Source organism: Hydra vulgaris, chromosome 12, assembly GCF_038396675.1.
Source record: "Hydra vulgaris chromosome 12, alternate assembly HydraT2T_AEP".
Taxonomy (NCBI): Eukaryota; Metazoa; Cnidaria; class Hydrozoa; order Anthoathecata; family Hydridae; genus Hydra; species Hydra vulgaris.
Window position 1 is genome coordinate 29,376,861 of NC_088931.1, and position 16,407 is coordinate 29,393,267.

Below are 16,407 nucleotides of genomic sequence, written 5' to 3' on the forward strand. Positions count from 1 at the left end.
TGCAGCAAATCTTGTAAACAAAATGGTTGGGTTAACATGCATGTGCTGCCTTTCCCAGTTGCGGCAAATAAATTTAGCATAAGCTTTGTTGTATATAAGTGAAGAGATCAATTTGATGCACTCTCTTCAATAATGAAGTTTTTTGCAATTGTAACATACTTCATATATTGAAGCTAGAGTTCTGCAGTTCTCAATTGAGATTTCAGAGGTTTGATGAAATTGTCTATTTTAATTGAAACGGTGATAAACTGTTTTGTTTCTACAAGCTTTTCAAATTCGTCTTTAATTAAAGTACTTTTCATTGGTTTTTCAAAAATAGGCTGAAACGAGGAAAGATTATTTTCTCCGTCATTAACGAGGATATTTAACAGTATAATTTTAAGGGCACTTTCTGCTAGAATGTGCACTCGAAGCAACCTTGCAATAGCTTTTCCGGACATCATGTGTATAATACTATTTTCTGCATATACAGTGCTGGACAATGAATTAGAAATTTGTACAGTTTCTGTCTATTTCAGCAAGTATATACCAAATAGCTCCCTAAAAAAATTAAATATGTTAAAAATGACAAAACCAAGTGTATAGGTTTTGAAATTCAAATAAATATCTATGCAACACGCCATTTTGTTTGTTTACGTGACGTTTTGTTTACTTAGTAATATTATATATAATTTCATGAATTTTGTAAAAATAAGTATTGTACGAAATGTGTTTGATGAGTAAACGATATGATATTAGTGGTATGCAATCTTTATTTGTGTAAATGTATGATACAGTTTTATTGTTTCTTTAGATTATTGTAATTAGATTAGTTCTATTGTAATAATTGTAAGTTAGTTGATACAATGGAAAAAGTTTCCGATCTCAGCCCTGGTAAAAAACGTGAAATTAAAGCTTATTTCCAGTGTTCTTTAATCAAAAGTAAGGATATTGCAACGAAACTAGGCATTTCACCAGTGTCTGTCAGTAGAATTAAACAAAGACTTGAATTTGATGATGATATTCTGAGTTCAAATAGGAAAAACTGTAAATGAATGAGGAAGACGACGGCTCATGATGATTGTCAACTCATATCTTTATGTGAGATGAGTCGCAAATCATCCTCTGCCAAGCTGACAAGGCAATTGCAACTCTATGATGTCAACGTCAGTTGTAGAACAACAAAAAGGAGTCTTGTGGAACAAAAATACTTGGCTTACACACCAACTGTGAAGCCTTTTCTGAACAATGCCATGAAGAAGAAATGCATTGAACGGACTTTGAAGTATTGTGATTGGACAGCTGAAGATTGGTCTAGGTAAGTATTACGTTTTTGCATTTCCTGATGTATTTTATTACTCTTACTGTACTTTTTACTAATTTATCTACATGCACATGTATTAAGTATGAATATTTATTAGTTAGGTTAAATAAAAACTGAATAGCAAAAATGGTTAAATAAATTTTTTGTTTTGTTTGTTAAGGTCTGCTTTTTGGACAAGTCGTCGATCGAAACCATGCTGGAAAGAGTGCTCTTTGTTCGTAGACGTTGCACTGAACGTGATTTACCGGCCTGTACAGTTTCAAAAGTGAAACATGCTGACAAAGTTATGGTGTGGAGTTACATATCCGTGTTTGGTACAGAACGGCTTCATATTGTCGAAGGTACTATGAGACAAGATTAATACAGAAACATCATCCAAGATCGACTTTATCCACAAATGAGGGAATGGTTTGGACAAGGGAGAGAAATATTTATACAGGATGGCGCTCCATGCCATATTGCAAAATCAGTGATGGCGTTCCTTCATGCTATTGGCATAGTTGTTTTTTTCTAGCCGGGGAACAGTCCCGACCTCAACCCAATAGAGGGATTGTGGAACAAACTAAAGCGTGAAGTTTTAAAGATCCCCTCCACTAACAAACGTGATCTGATTGAATGCCTCAAACGACTTGCTGCTTAATTTATTTGGGGTATGCCTAGACGCGTTGCTCAGGTCATCAAGAACAAAGGAGGATCAAAAGACTGTTTAATGATAAACACTTATCATATACTAACTAATTATCATATATGTACATGTAGTTATATACCCTACATACTTTTGTGCAAGTATTGCTGTCATTTTGCAATAAATTTACTATTCAAAACGTAATTTTGTTCAAAAATTTAAAATTTCTAATTCATTGTCCAACACTGTATATCATTAAGTTTACCAATGCTTCTAATGTAACTCATTATGGTGTGAAATCCACCTAATCTGCTTACTATATTTAAATTTTCTTCTTTAATGATTGTTGTCGCTTTTATCTATAACGGTTGGTCAAAAGTTACGCAAGGTATTAATATGTTTAATTTTCAGCCTGATCCATAACAAAACGAAGGGTGGAGTAAATGGATGTTTTATCAAAAGGATTGAGATCTGTTATTGGAAAGAACAAGACTAATAATTTTTGCTGACAAACCTTTGTATTAGTTACTAGTTGCATAAATTTTTTTTTTTTGTTTGTTTATTTAGGTGCCTCAAGAATTTTTTTTTTCGAAAATCAAAATGTGGAAAAGTTAAATCGTTATCATTATGTATTAGTAACTTATAGTAAAAATTTCATCCTCCCAAATCAACTCTAAGGTAAAAAAGACGGTTTTAGAAAATTTCTATATAATATAATTTTTCCTGAATATTATATTTTAAAGTTCCGAATATAGATAGTTGTAAATTTAAAACACTCACAAAACACTGGTTTCAATTTAAAATATATCTAATAAATTAAGGAAGATACAGATTTTGCGTGACAATTTTATTTCAGATAATAATTCTAAATTGCGTTTAAAAGCAACAAAAACGTGATTACAGTTGTAATACTTGTTAGATGTTCTGCAGGTACTTCTTTGTAACTTTCTTGGATACTTGTTGTCTGTTTTTACGGACAACCTAGAAAATAATAAATAAAAATCAGGTTATTTTGTAAAATAATTAAATAATCCATGCAATAAAATTCCTAGTATTTGAAATTAATAGTTTATTTTATTAAATAAAATGATATGGCAACACTTTTAAAAATTTTGCAGACATTATTGTGTAGCATGCGCGTACATTGGGTGGGGTAAGTAGTTGTTAGGTGGAAATTGTTAAATGCAATTGACTTCCTTTTTTTGTTATTAAAAATGAGCGTGATATGTGTTTGCTATTTTAAATTGCTTAATTTTTCAAAAACAACCCCCTCCCCCTAACAATTTACACACTATAGGTCTGTATAATAATGTTTAGTAATTACCTGAAGAGTATCCTGAAGTCTATCCTCGTTATGTGTCCTTCCAATAAAGTCTTGAATCAGCTTTATGTGACGTTCTGCCCTATCATTTATCACTGCAAGCTGATTTGCACAAGCAGAAAACTTGACAAACAACTTAGGGGCTTTCTCACTTTCGCAAGCAGCTATACCTTTCTCCCCCCACAGTAAAAGCTCTGTCTTCGTGATTTCTAGGAAAAAAAGAGAAGATAACTCAGTGCTCAGTGACAAAATCATCAAGAGATGACATTGGAACAACGACTGGCTGGATTCCAGTTTTCTCAAGCACCATATATTCTTTTTCTGGAATGGCAAAAGACAACAATTTATTAAGGATGTTGTTCTTAACTCGGTATATCTAGATCCCTGTCAGCAAGAGACAAAACTACAAGCTGGGGAGCTAGATACAAAGTGTGCCGTAGAAGGCTTTTGTTGAGAACTTTCCCAATCTCTGCGTAGGCTTTGTAATCATCTTACATCTTAAAAGCTCTTAGGTCATTTAAAGGAGCTTGAGTTGCCATAGGACTCTTCAGAAAGAATAGACCATGGAAAAACACAATATAATTTGTAGCAATGTTTATGTTCTTGAGATTAGCAGGGTCTACTGTTTGTGAATCATTCGGATGGTAGTTCTGTGTCATCTGCAGAACAAGAAGGTAAAGACAGTCACTCATTAACCTGGCCTCATGGTGAGCTCTCGGCTGCTTAAAGAAGAAATTAGATAAACCTGCACCCAGGAAGTAAGCCAGTAGCTGGCAAAGAGACTTGTAGTCTCCTCTTTGGAAAGTGCTTCTCTGAAGTGCTGTGCAAAATTCTTTAGTTTCAACTGCAAGTTGGTGCAAAAGAGTACCTGGTCTAAATGCATCCTGAGACCATTCAAATTTGACAATTCTTTCAAGTTTATTAACTTCTCTATGTATTTGCGGCCATAGCTTCTGAAGTAAAACATATAGGTGTTGGCTTGGACTTTTTGTTGTGCCAAAAACAAGTTCCATGACATGAGACACATGTCTCTCATATATGTGATGTCTGCACATTAGCCAGAGAACAGGCCTCCCCAAAGCATGAACAATGACATTTCTAATAGCTCCATTGTTCTTTCCTGTATTGCTAGCTGTGGTGTCAACACACACCCCAATAACTTGATCTGATAGCTCATAGTATTCGAGGATACTTTGAATGGCTACAGCCTGGTCGCTTCCCTTGGAGCTTTTAATTTTCAAAATACCAAGCAGAAATCTAAAGGATCAGCTTCGTAGAAGAAACGCTTATGGCGATCCTCTCATGACTTGTGGAAACTACTTCTTCACTGGTGTACTGCCTTACAATTTTAGTATCAAACTGAATCATTAGCATTAAGCCTCTTACTTTGTCCATGTTTTGCTCTCTGATGATCTGGGCTTCTGACTCTACTACAGTGCGTGCTTTCCTAGTCAGAGTTGATCTTGAGATCTTCAACTCCTCAATGTTAATACTGCCAGCTTTATAAAGAGATGTCAATAAACAGGTTCCTGGTCGAACACCAATACCATATCTTGTCATGATTGGGATCCAATTATTTAGGAGTTCATCCATACTTAGCTGAAGACTAACTTTTACTTCCCGTGAAATCTTTTGGGTCTTTGTAGGAGGCAAAAAAACTTCGTCAGTGTCTGGAAGGCTATCACTGTCTGTGTACCAGGAAACTTCAAGCTCTCTTTGTTCTATTTCTTCTACCTTCCTTTTATTCTTTTTTTCTTGATTTCTGAGCTTTTCATCTTGTGAGCGAATTTTTTCTTCCATTATTCTTATTTCTCCACAGCCAAACAAGCATTTTTTTGAAATGTGTTATCAATACCTGCCATCTTGACCCATGCGTCCTTTGAGACAGTGATTTAGAAATTCAATGTCCTCTTTTTGAGCCTCTATGCTCCTTAATGGATCACTCTTTATTAAGTTAAAGATGTTGGCCTTATGAATTGGGAATAAAAAATTGCTTTCATTTAGAAAGTTGTTTACTTTCTTGCAATAGCTTCCTTCTGGTAGACTTAAAGTCTTGAGTCTTTTTAGAGATTGGTACTCATTGATCTTGTTGGTAATTTTGTTTCGAATTTGCTGCTCTGTGAGTATGAAATTGTTGTTGAATCCAGCTTTGCCCCACAAGTTTACTAGTTCTCTCAAAATGCAAACACCTCTGATTGTCTGTCGCCAATTTTCTTCACACATTCCTTCAGCTAACTTGCTGCATTTCAGATAACTTTTTCCAGAAGCAAGGGCACATCCAACTTTACAGTTCATCTTGGTAGTGCTAAGAAAATGCCAAATGGCATTTTCTTAGCACTACCAAGAACAAATAAAACTATCTACGCTTTCTTGCAGCCTGTTTCAAATCTTCAGCTGGCTCTAGTATTGTATTGTGGCATTTTTTTCCTGAAGCCATTGTCTGAAAATATAGCTAATACAGTTTATAAAATTATATATATTTATAAATTTATAGTATAAAATATAGCTTACAGTACAGTAGTTTGTTTCGTAACAGCAAATAATACTATTAAAAAAAACTTTTTTTGCCAAACAAAAAAAAAAAGCGTATCATACATAGCATACACGTGTTGTTTTTTATTATAATTATCTACAAATTATTTGAAAAAAGTCGCTTTACGATTGAAAAATAAACTTTAATGAAATGAAAACTTACTTATTATATAAAACTTTCATATGCACGCGCGCAATTTTTATGTAAGGAGAAATAGCAAACAAATCTTTCTTTTTTTTCATTTTAACGTCTCATTAAAATTATTAATTATATTATTTTTTAATAATTTTTGTCATGTATTATAAACAAAAATGTGTAAATAACTAAAAAATAATTATATTAATAATGTTATTGAAACATTTACATTAATTGAAAAATGTGTTTGCTAAATTCTTCTAACATAAAAAAAAGTTATTACAAAATAATAAATTTGCAATATAATATTCTATTACAAAGAAATTGACTAAACAACCTTCTTTACCTTAGAGTTGATTTGAACGGCTGAAATTTTCACTATATGCTACAAATACATAACGATAACGATTGAGCTTTTCCACATTTTGATTTTCGAAAAAAAAAATTTTTTGAGACACCCTACTCAAGAAGACCTAACGGTCGTGTCACAAAGCACCGCGGAAGTGCATTTAACCAGGAAGTTCACACTTTCCTGACCGTGACGCGAAAATATTTCCGAAGCTCGTTTCGAACATGGAGCTCCTATTTATAAGCAAGCGCTCTAACCACTGCGCCACGACCGCAATTGGAAATGTCATTTCTCTGTAAGGTTTAAATTTAATCCTCTGAAAGCCAATGTTACTAGATCCTAAATAAGGTAATATCTTAACACCACGATCCGTAACTAAATTCGTAACTAAATGGCGTAAACAGTGTTTACGCCAGCCTCGAAATCCAAGGATTACCCTTTTGGATTGAAAAATAATTAAAATATATATTTCTTTATTTATTCTAATTATTCATTTATTACATGGTTTACTTACGCTTTTGTAATAACTATTTAATATATATTTTTATTTATGTAAACATCAATATTTATTCAATCAATATTTATGTAAACAACCGCTGTCATTCAATATCGGAATCATCACATTTTGAAATTTCTTTAATAAATTTTATCGTAAACAAATAATTTTCTGAGTTTTCAAAAACATCTGGAGAAAATAACAGTTTTAAAGCTTAAGAAGACAAACTTCTGCTGACTTTTGCGTAAGATTTTACAATTGAAGATATTGCATGATCTAACGAAACCAGAAGTCTGCAAATAACGTCATGCATTTATTTTTTCTGGAGATTTTTGTCCAGGGAGAATAAATGGAAAGAAAAATCTTTTTAAGGCTTTGTTTCTAGAATCCTAAGCATTCTCAGATAGCATGGCATGATACTGAAGCCCAAAAGCATTTAAAACTCATCTAAGTTTTAAAGGCTGCTCAGATATGTCTCAATTTGTTTCTCCTCGATTGGTCTTCATGACCTTGGGTTAGGGTTAGGGTTAGGGATAGGGTTAGGGTTGGTTGGGGAGTTAGGTTGGGGAGGTGAATTGAAATAAGAATAAAAAAAGATGAAATATAAAATGTATTTCCTAAGTTTTTTGGCTTTTCTTTTGTTTACTTGCTTCATCAAAGCTATAAACAGTTGATGTATATCTGAGGAACTGGAATTTACAAAATAGTAAAACTATTTTATGTAACCTATTTAAAATTTTATATGACATTTACTTCAACTTTAATTCACTTTGATTAGGAAAAAAATTGCGTATACTCAGAACATCGTTCTTTTGTTTAAAAAAAATATTGATGTTTTGGCCAAAACCTGCAAGTAAAATTCACTTATACGGGACGCGGGAGCAGATTATCGACGTTCAGGAGCATTTAAAAATACTCACTAAGAATGAAAGAAATTTATTGAAACTTAGTAAAGATAAAACCTTTTTTATTAAAACAATTAAAAAGATGAAAGTCTTTAAACTTTTTTATTAGAATGTATTAACTATTAAAAATTTAGTCTATTTTCACTAAAAAAGTAATTTTTAGCCGAATAGTGTTTTCGGTTCTGCAAAATTATTTAACTTTGACAAAATAGATTTTTTTTTTTCAGTATATTTCGTTGTTCATATAAAGATAAAATAATAAAATTACAATGAAAAATTTACGTTACACAAAGAATATATATAAAACAGACAGGGGCTCAAAGAAGATACGGATGACTGGTGTCACCACAATCTTTTCATAGAGCCCCTTTACAATAAAATTTAAAGCCCATATGACTTTAATAAATTTACAATAAAATATTTTTTCTGAAAAATACTAAGTAAAGAATAAAAACTCATATATACATACATACTCATTTATACGATAATAACGAAGTATCTGAAAAACGAAATTATAAGTAACGAAATAATTTTTCTTTGTATTTTGTTGCGTTTTTTAATTTTATTTTATAGTAGTTGCATTTAGTGTTTTACTGTTTCTTTATTTAATTGAAAATAAAGTTTTTACACCACAAAATAATGCTTAAACTCAACCAACTAGTAATGGTTGTTTATTCAACCTCAAAACTTAATAAAATTGTTGGAAGATGATCTAGTTGAATCAGCTAAATTATTTAAACAGAATTACCTAGGCAATTTAAAAACTTTTCCGACCCAATTAATGCAATCATTTTTATGAAAAACGATATTACAGAAACAACTAAAATAAAAGATTTAGCCAACATACTGCTTATCAAATAAGTTTTATGGCGTGCAACTTTTGAAATGTAAACACAGCAATATTGCTATTGATGACAATAACTGCGACAGTTGCTAATGCAGAAAGATCCTTAAGCAAATTAAATTTAGTCAAAACTTTTTTAAGAAATAGCATGTTTCAGGAACGTCTCAAAAATTGTACAATTTTGGAAATAGAGAAATAAAAAAGCACAAGCATTAGAGTTGGATTAAATAATTGCGGAATTTGAGAATAAGAAGGCAAGAAAAATTCATATATATAAAGCAGTTGAATAAATAAAAAAAAATTTCTTAGGACATTCTTCCATTATTTATTACTATTCTTGAAAGCATTCTAAGAATTACAACGTCTGAAGACAGTATAGCTGTTATCAGGGGTGGCGGAGTCGTTTTGCCAGAAGCAGCTTCCAGACAAGGAGCAAACTTTAAATACTTATAAGTTCTTGCTAATATTAAAAAATGATGCTTCTCAAAAAATTTCGATGTTCGGAACCTGGGAAAAAACCTCTCTAAATTTTAGCCCCCTAGCCCTTAGCGTGGGAGCGACGATTTTATAAATTATTTTCTTCACTATTTTCATTTAAGTTTATATTCATCAACAAACTTCAAATTTAACGGTCTGGAAATAAAAGCTTAAGTTAGGTTTCGTTAATATACCGCAATTATAACATATTGAATTATATAACATAAAATCTTAATAGGCATATTACATTTTAAACAAATTTTTAAAGGTTGCTTGCAATCCACAGTAAGATCTTATGTGTTTTCCCTTTAAACAATTTGATCGTTTATCTTACCAGATATTTCACGGAAACATCTTGATTGTTTCATCTAATAACCGACTGACGGCAATTCTTGGAAAGCACTGCTATGAGTACTACAATGGTATTAGTTATATTTAGTTGCGTCAAATTTATCCTAACCCAAAATATAGTTTTTGAAAAATAAAAAATCAATTTTTACAATCTTTTTCTTTGAAAACTACGCGTTTCGTAAAAATAAAGCTTGTTTGGTTTTATGATTAAAGCTTATTTGCTTGTTCATTCCCGCACCGCATACTTTACTCTTAAAAAGCTTGTGGTTGCGTAGTTAGGGGTCCTCCATAAAGTACATACGCAGGTATGGGGAGGGGGAGTTACCCAAAAATGTACGGATACGTAAAAGGTGAATGGGAGTTAAAGACAGTGAGTACGTTGTTCAATTATATTTCGTTAACACGAGTTTAATATATAACAAAGATACGTTGAATTAATTAAAAGTTTTTTTTGTTTTTGGGGTTGTCCAAAAATTACGTCACGCTGTAGGGGGGAGGGAGTTAGTGGTTTAGTGTCAACTCGAACGGGACTTATTACTAATGAGTTATGTTAAAAAGAGGGAAGAGAGGAAGGATCAAAAACGTTCGAAAAATGCGTTAAGCAATTTACAAACTACCCCTTTAATGTTTTAAAAAAACTATGCGTTGAGAAGGGGGTTAGTTTGGAATAAATAATGCGTATGTACGCAGGGCGGGGATGGTTTTTGAAATAAGACAGTTGCGTGCAAAGAGGGTTCTAAATTAGTTGTTTTACTGTGTACTTATTTCATGGATGCCCCTTTATTAGAATATATATTATTAGTAATGAAGTAGTTGCTATTTTGTAAACCGATGAGTAGTCTTACAAAATGCACAATATACATAATCTATTGTAATAAATGATATTCAGACCCTAATTTAGACATTGGCAGGCTGTGCCATGGCACAAGGTGACACTGTGCCATTGTGCAGCCCCTCTAAATTAGAGGGCTCCACCAATCTAAAAAAAACTCATTTTTTATTATTGATGGCATGATTAAAGTAGACACTAGATTTTATCCAAGAGAAAAATTTGATAAGGATAAACAACTTTGTCAGGTCATTTCAAAAATTTCATAAAAACTATTACGATAATTCTGAATGAAAATTTAATTTTAAATGGCAAAAATGAAAGTTAAAAAAGCAACATTAATCAAATTTATTTGCTAAAGTTTAACGACTCATTAAGGAGTGCTAAAAGTTGAATGAAAGATAATTATCTCTCGTTGAAATTTTAACTCTCCTTAGGGAGTCGTTAAACTTGCAATGCGCAATGTGCACGGAAGTAAGCGGACGTGTTTTTTTTTACGTCTGAAAAAAAATCTTTAAACAAATTTTATAATAACGTATATTTATTTACAAAAAAAAAAATTAAAAATAATAAAATAACAATAGGAAAGTTTGATAAATATGGAAGTCACAATTGTTGAAATTCAAAAAATGCTAAAAGAAATGTTTTTAGAATAGAAAAAAGAAACTGCAGCAATGTTTTCAGAATACAAAAATGAGATGGCGATTATATTGAAACAGCAAGAAAAAATTGTTATCGACATTTTAAGTGCAAACACCAAGATATTCAATGAAAGACTAGAAAAAGTTGAACAAAAAGTTAATGATAATTCTAACGAAATAAAGTTATTAGTTGATGATGTAGAAGATGTTAAGGTGAGCTTAAATTTCCACGAGGAGCTGTTCGATAAAAAAATTGCCAGTATCAACGAACGAGAAAACGAAAAACCAAGAAAAGAAACATCATTTAGTAAAAATATCAAGGAAAAACAAAGAATTTCTGAAGATAGATCCAGAAGAAAAAATCTGAGAATTGATGGGTTGTTGGAAACTGAAAAAGAAAGCTGGAATGAAACAGAAGAAAAAATTAAATAGCTTTTTGCAAATAAATTAGGGTTAACTGAAATAGATGTAGATCAGGCTCATCGAACAAGATTAAAAAGAAATTGACGCTCCAGAACAGTTGTTATTAATTTTTTGAGGTATAAAGACAAGATAAAAATTCTGAAAGAATCATATAAGCTTAAAGGAACTAACGTGTATGTGAACGAAGATTTTCCTCATGAAACTGTGGATATAAGAAAAAAGTTATTGGCGGAAGTGAAAAAAAGGCGATCCAATGATGAAAATGTTTATCTTAGGTATAAATAAACGTCCGCGTTTCAAATCGAGGCTTAGGTTGTACCGTTAGTAAACAAACAAAATATTTCATTGCTTAGGCTTACCGTAAACCGGGGTAACTTTGTACCAATTTTGATAAAGAAAATAACTTTTTGAAAAAAAGGAATATTTTCCCAAACTATTTTGATGCTAAAAGTTGTGCATTACTAATATCATTTAATTAGTAAAATGGCGTATACATTGTATTCATCAAATCCAAGATTTTATGAAAATAATGAGGTGGTCAATGTTACCCGGCAATGGGGTAACTTTGTCATAGTAAATTGTTTTTTAGCACCAGATGTAAATTAAGTGTTACATTTAATTCACATTTAATGTAATTTAAACTTACATTTAGCATTTATTTCAGAAAGGAGTACCTAAAATATGTCAAGAAATTAAAGAAGGAACAATAAAAATAAATAGAAACATATTAGCTAAAATAATTTGATTTATTTTTATTTATTTTTTATTAAATGTCAGAAAAAGCAAAAAATAAGAGAGTACTAAAGAATAAACAAACAATTTGTAACATAAACTCTGTTTAAAAAAAAAAAAATCAGGCATCTCTTTAGTAATCTATCATAAATTCAGTAGTGACTGATTCACCTTCAGATGGTGTTTCTGTTTCACTATCGTATTCTACAGAAATAGATTGTCCTGGTTCAATTTTAAGTCTTTTTTTGGATATATTATTTTTATTTTTACTTTGCGTAACATCTTTTTTATCACCACTGTCATTTTTTTTTCTCATTTAATGTCTAAAAGACCTTGGTCTAAAGCTTTACGAGAACTCAAGACGTTTTCACCTGGTAACTTGATATACACTGGATTAGGATTAAATGGCACCAAACCACAAGTTCTAAATCAACTTATTAAATTTTTTCTTGAACATTCATTAATGGATGTCATTAAATCATTCAGGAACTTAGAGAAATCTTCTTTTGGTAACGTTGCAAATTTTTTATCACAAGAAGTAAGTTTCCAAACTAGAAGTATACTTCTCCATGCTTTCTTTAATGGTGCAAAGAATGCAATATCAAGAGGTTAAAGCATATGGGTTGAATTGGGCAGAAGGCATATGAATCTAGGCAAAAGAATTTCTTAGACACCATTTCCACAAAACATTATAGAGAAACAAGCCTTACTGCAATTCATTATTCTCTCAGGGTACTAAGTTCCACATTTCATAACAACATTTTTATTTCCAGGGTCATCACACAAATTTGTTTCATCATAATTTCAAATGTTATAAGGTGGAATTCCTTCAAGCTCAAGTCTAATATTGTCAAAATAAATTTTTAGTTGTTCTTTGTTTATAGCTGCATGTTTTCTTATAATATTTGATGCAATTCTATGGGTTAACTGTGAACATTTCATAAAACTTGAGACCCAATCATCACCATTGTTTTTAAATATTTTTACAGTACGATTTTGCAATTTTAAATAACCAGCAAATAACATTTTAACATCAAGTTTATTTAATGGAAATCTCCAATCACACATAACCTTGATTCTAGATGAAAATAACTGCTCCTTATCATAAGTAAATATGGCTGGTGCACCAATGCATTTTTTATGCATTGACTTCATTTTATTATGTATAGTGCTTCCTGGTATACTAAACCTTTTTGAGGCTTGATGAATAGACATACCTTCATTAATTGCACCCATACACTCTTTCAAAAGAACTGGTATTAGAACAAGTGTTTATGCACATTTTCCAACACTATGCTTGTTATATTTACGAGGCATTAAGCTTTAAACAAAAGTAAATATAAACAACACAAGCAAACTGCAATGTAGTAATTTATTAAACTATTATATAATTTTATTAAATTGCAACTAAATTTAAAAATAGGAGTCTATAAATTTTAATTTTGTAATAAAGTTAATACAATTATGATTTAGCAACAACAACAACAAATAGTTTAACAAGAAAATATACTTTTTTTAAAATCCTAAAATACATTCATGCTAAAAACTGTTTTTCAAAATAAATTGTTCGGATAACATGCTTCAAAAAAATACTCTAGTAATAATAAATAACGATCAAACTACTTTAAAATGAATATTATTTACATGGCCAAAGTTACCCCAAAAGAGTATAAACCTACGGGGTAACTTTGACCACCCTGTAAAAAAACCAGAATGTTGTTACTTGAGCCAAAAACTTTTCACTTAATTTTATCTGAGCCTTTGTCTTTAAAACAGAAGTAAAACTGAGTTGTTTGCTATCATTTTTATCTTCGCCCAGACAACATTCTGTTTTACAGTTTTTGATTGTGTTTTACCAAGATGTAGTTTTCATTCTTTTTCTGTATAGTAAAGAGCATTTGCAACAAACTTCATATCAAAATTTAAGCAAGAAAGATTGCATTTACAAATAAAACAAAAATAGTAAAACATTACTTAACTGTTAAAAAGTTATAGATGTTTAATTAAAATTTTTTAAAATGGCCAAAGTTATCCCGCTGGCCAAAGTTACCTCGGTTTACGGTATTTGTTTCTTTTAATCTTGAGCTTTATTTGTTATTTTAACAAGATAATGTTATTATCTTCAAACACAAATGACGTTTCCTCACAGGAAATAGGTTTGTTATTTTATTTTAAGTGTTTATTAATTACTTTTCTATTAAATTATTACTTGAATATCAAAGTAAAATATATTAAATATTTTATAAAAAATTTACCTTAACTGAAGTTTACTTTTATCCACAAAATTTATAAAATTTGTGTAGTGTAGTTGACTTATTTGGATGTATTTTTTTTTTGTTTAGATCCAGCATTAATTGTTTTAAAAGAAGATGATATAGACGATCCAACTGTCAAAGTCGATTTAGAAAAATTACTAATGTATACAAATAATCATTTAAAAAGGTGACTTCTTTACCGTGGCGATTCTCTTAAAGGTGTAGTAACTTTACGAGACTCTCAAGTTAAAGTTTTACAGTATTTTCACAACGGAACGAATTCAATTATTTGTGATCCAACTCTTAAGAAAAAATGGTTGTCAAAAAAGGCATATTTGATGGGTAAAAATATAAAAATACAAAGTATAAAAACATTTCCTATGTTGCCTGAAAATTTAAAATGTGAACTGTTAAGTTTGAATTCCAAAATTGGATGGAGCAAGTGTCTAGAGGGACTTCCTGCGTTTTCAGCTGAGAAAATTGATGCATATGCTTTAAATGTAAATAGTAATTTTTTTCCTAAATCTACAAAAGTTAAAAAACATTTATCTAGAGGAGAAATGTTTCTTGAAGAGCAATACATTGTTCTATCCTTAATTCATTCAAAACAAAGTATTGAACTATTTTGTGTAAAAGGAGTATGCAGCTAGCATGAAAAAAATTGACAGATGGATTTTTATTGCTATTAAAAAATTAGATGGATCAGTAATGTATGCATTGTGTGAATGCCCTGCAGGAAAAACTAGAACTTGTTCACATGCATTTGCAATGATGAAACTTGTTGCAAAATGGGTAGTTAAAAAACTGAAAACTGTTCCAAATATTAAAGCCTGTACATCAAGAACTTGTGCTAGGTCAATACCACAAAGTCATAAAAGATTTGATAAAACACCAATAAGTGACTTACAAATTATATCACCACAAATTAAAAAAAGAATTTCTCGAAAAGAAAAGTATCTTCATTCGCCACAATTAAATCATTATTGTATGATACTAGAACTGATTTAAACAGAAAAAGTGATAATGAAAATAAAATAAATGAGCTTTACAAGAATCTTTTAAACAGTGATGTTAAAGTGCATATGTTGAATGTGTTAAATCAATCAAATGAAGGAATAGTCAAAACAAGTCTAGGAAGTGTCCTGTTTGGGTCTGTATTAAGCTATCAATGTGCTGTAGTTCCACCTAGTTACAATGTTTACTACAACTTACCTGCACCTTTAAAAAATTTAGATAGTGTTCAATACATTGAATACCCTACATTCCCTTTTAATAAAACTGATGATTTTATAACTTGTTATGTTGAAAAAATATTTTGTAATAAAAAAATAAACATTTTAGAAAATATGAAGTTAGTAAAGGAAATAGTAGTTCAAATTGAAAAAGAAACAAGGGAACAGGATGGAAATTCAAAATGGTTTGATTACAGAAGGAATCGATCCACTGCATCTTTATGTAATAAGTTAGAGAACAAATCTCCAAAAGGACTCAAAAGTTTGGCACACAAACTTGTCCATGGTGAAAACAAAACTAAGCTAAACAATATTATTTCATATAAACTTTCCTATGGTAAATATTATGAACCTATAGCGTTAAAATATTATGAAAACTTTATGAAATTTTCTGGCTATAAACTAGATGTAGAACCATGTGGTTTGGTACTTGATGAAAAAAATTTTGTTTTGGGTGCATCACCTGATAGGAAAGTAAGGTGTGATAACGATTGTGGAATAATAGAAATTAAGTGCAGCGAAGAATACAGTAATCTGGATCCAAAAGATATATGTTATGTAGCGAAAAATCCATCTATAATATTTGATAAATCTAGTAATAAAATTTTAATAAACAAAAACCATAGTTATTATGATCAAATCCAAATGCAACTTGGATTAACAACACAAACATGGTGTGATTTTGTGTTTTACACTTCAAAAGGATTGGTTATTGATCGTATTACGTATGACAAAGTATATTGGGGGACTCTAAGGAAAAGAGTATTAGACTTTTACTTCAACTATATGTTGGACGAAATAATTGAAAAAATAAACAACAATTTTTAATTTGAAGACGAATATTTTATTGAAATTTGCAGAATCTATTTTACAGTTTATGCATTTATAAATTTATGACAAAAAATTGTAGTTATTTATGATATATATAAATGTTAAATTCAATGTTACATTTTTTT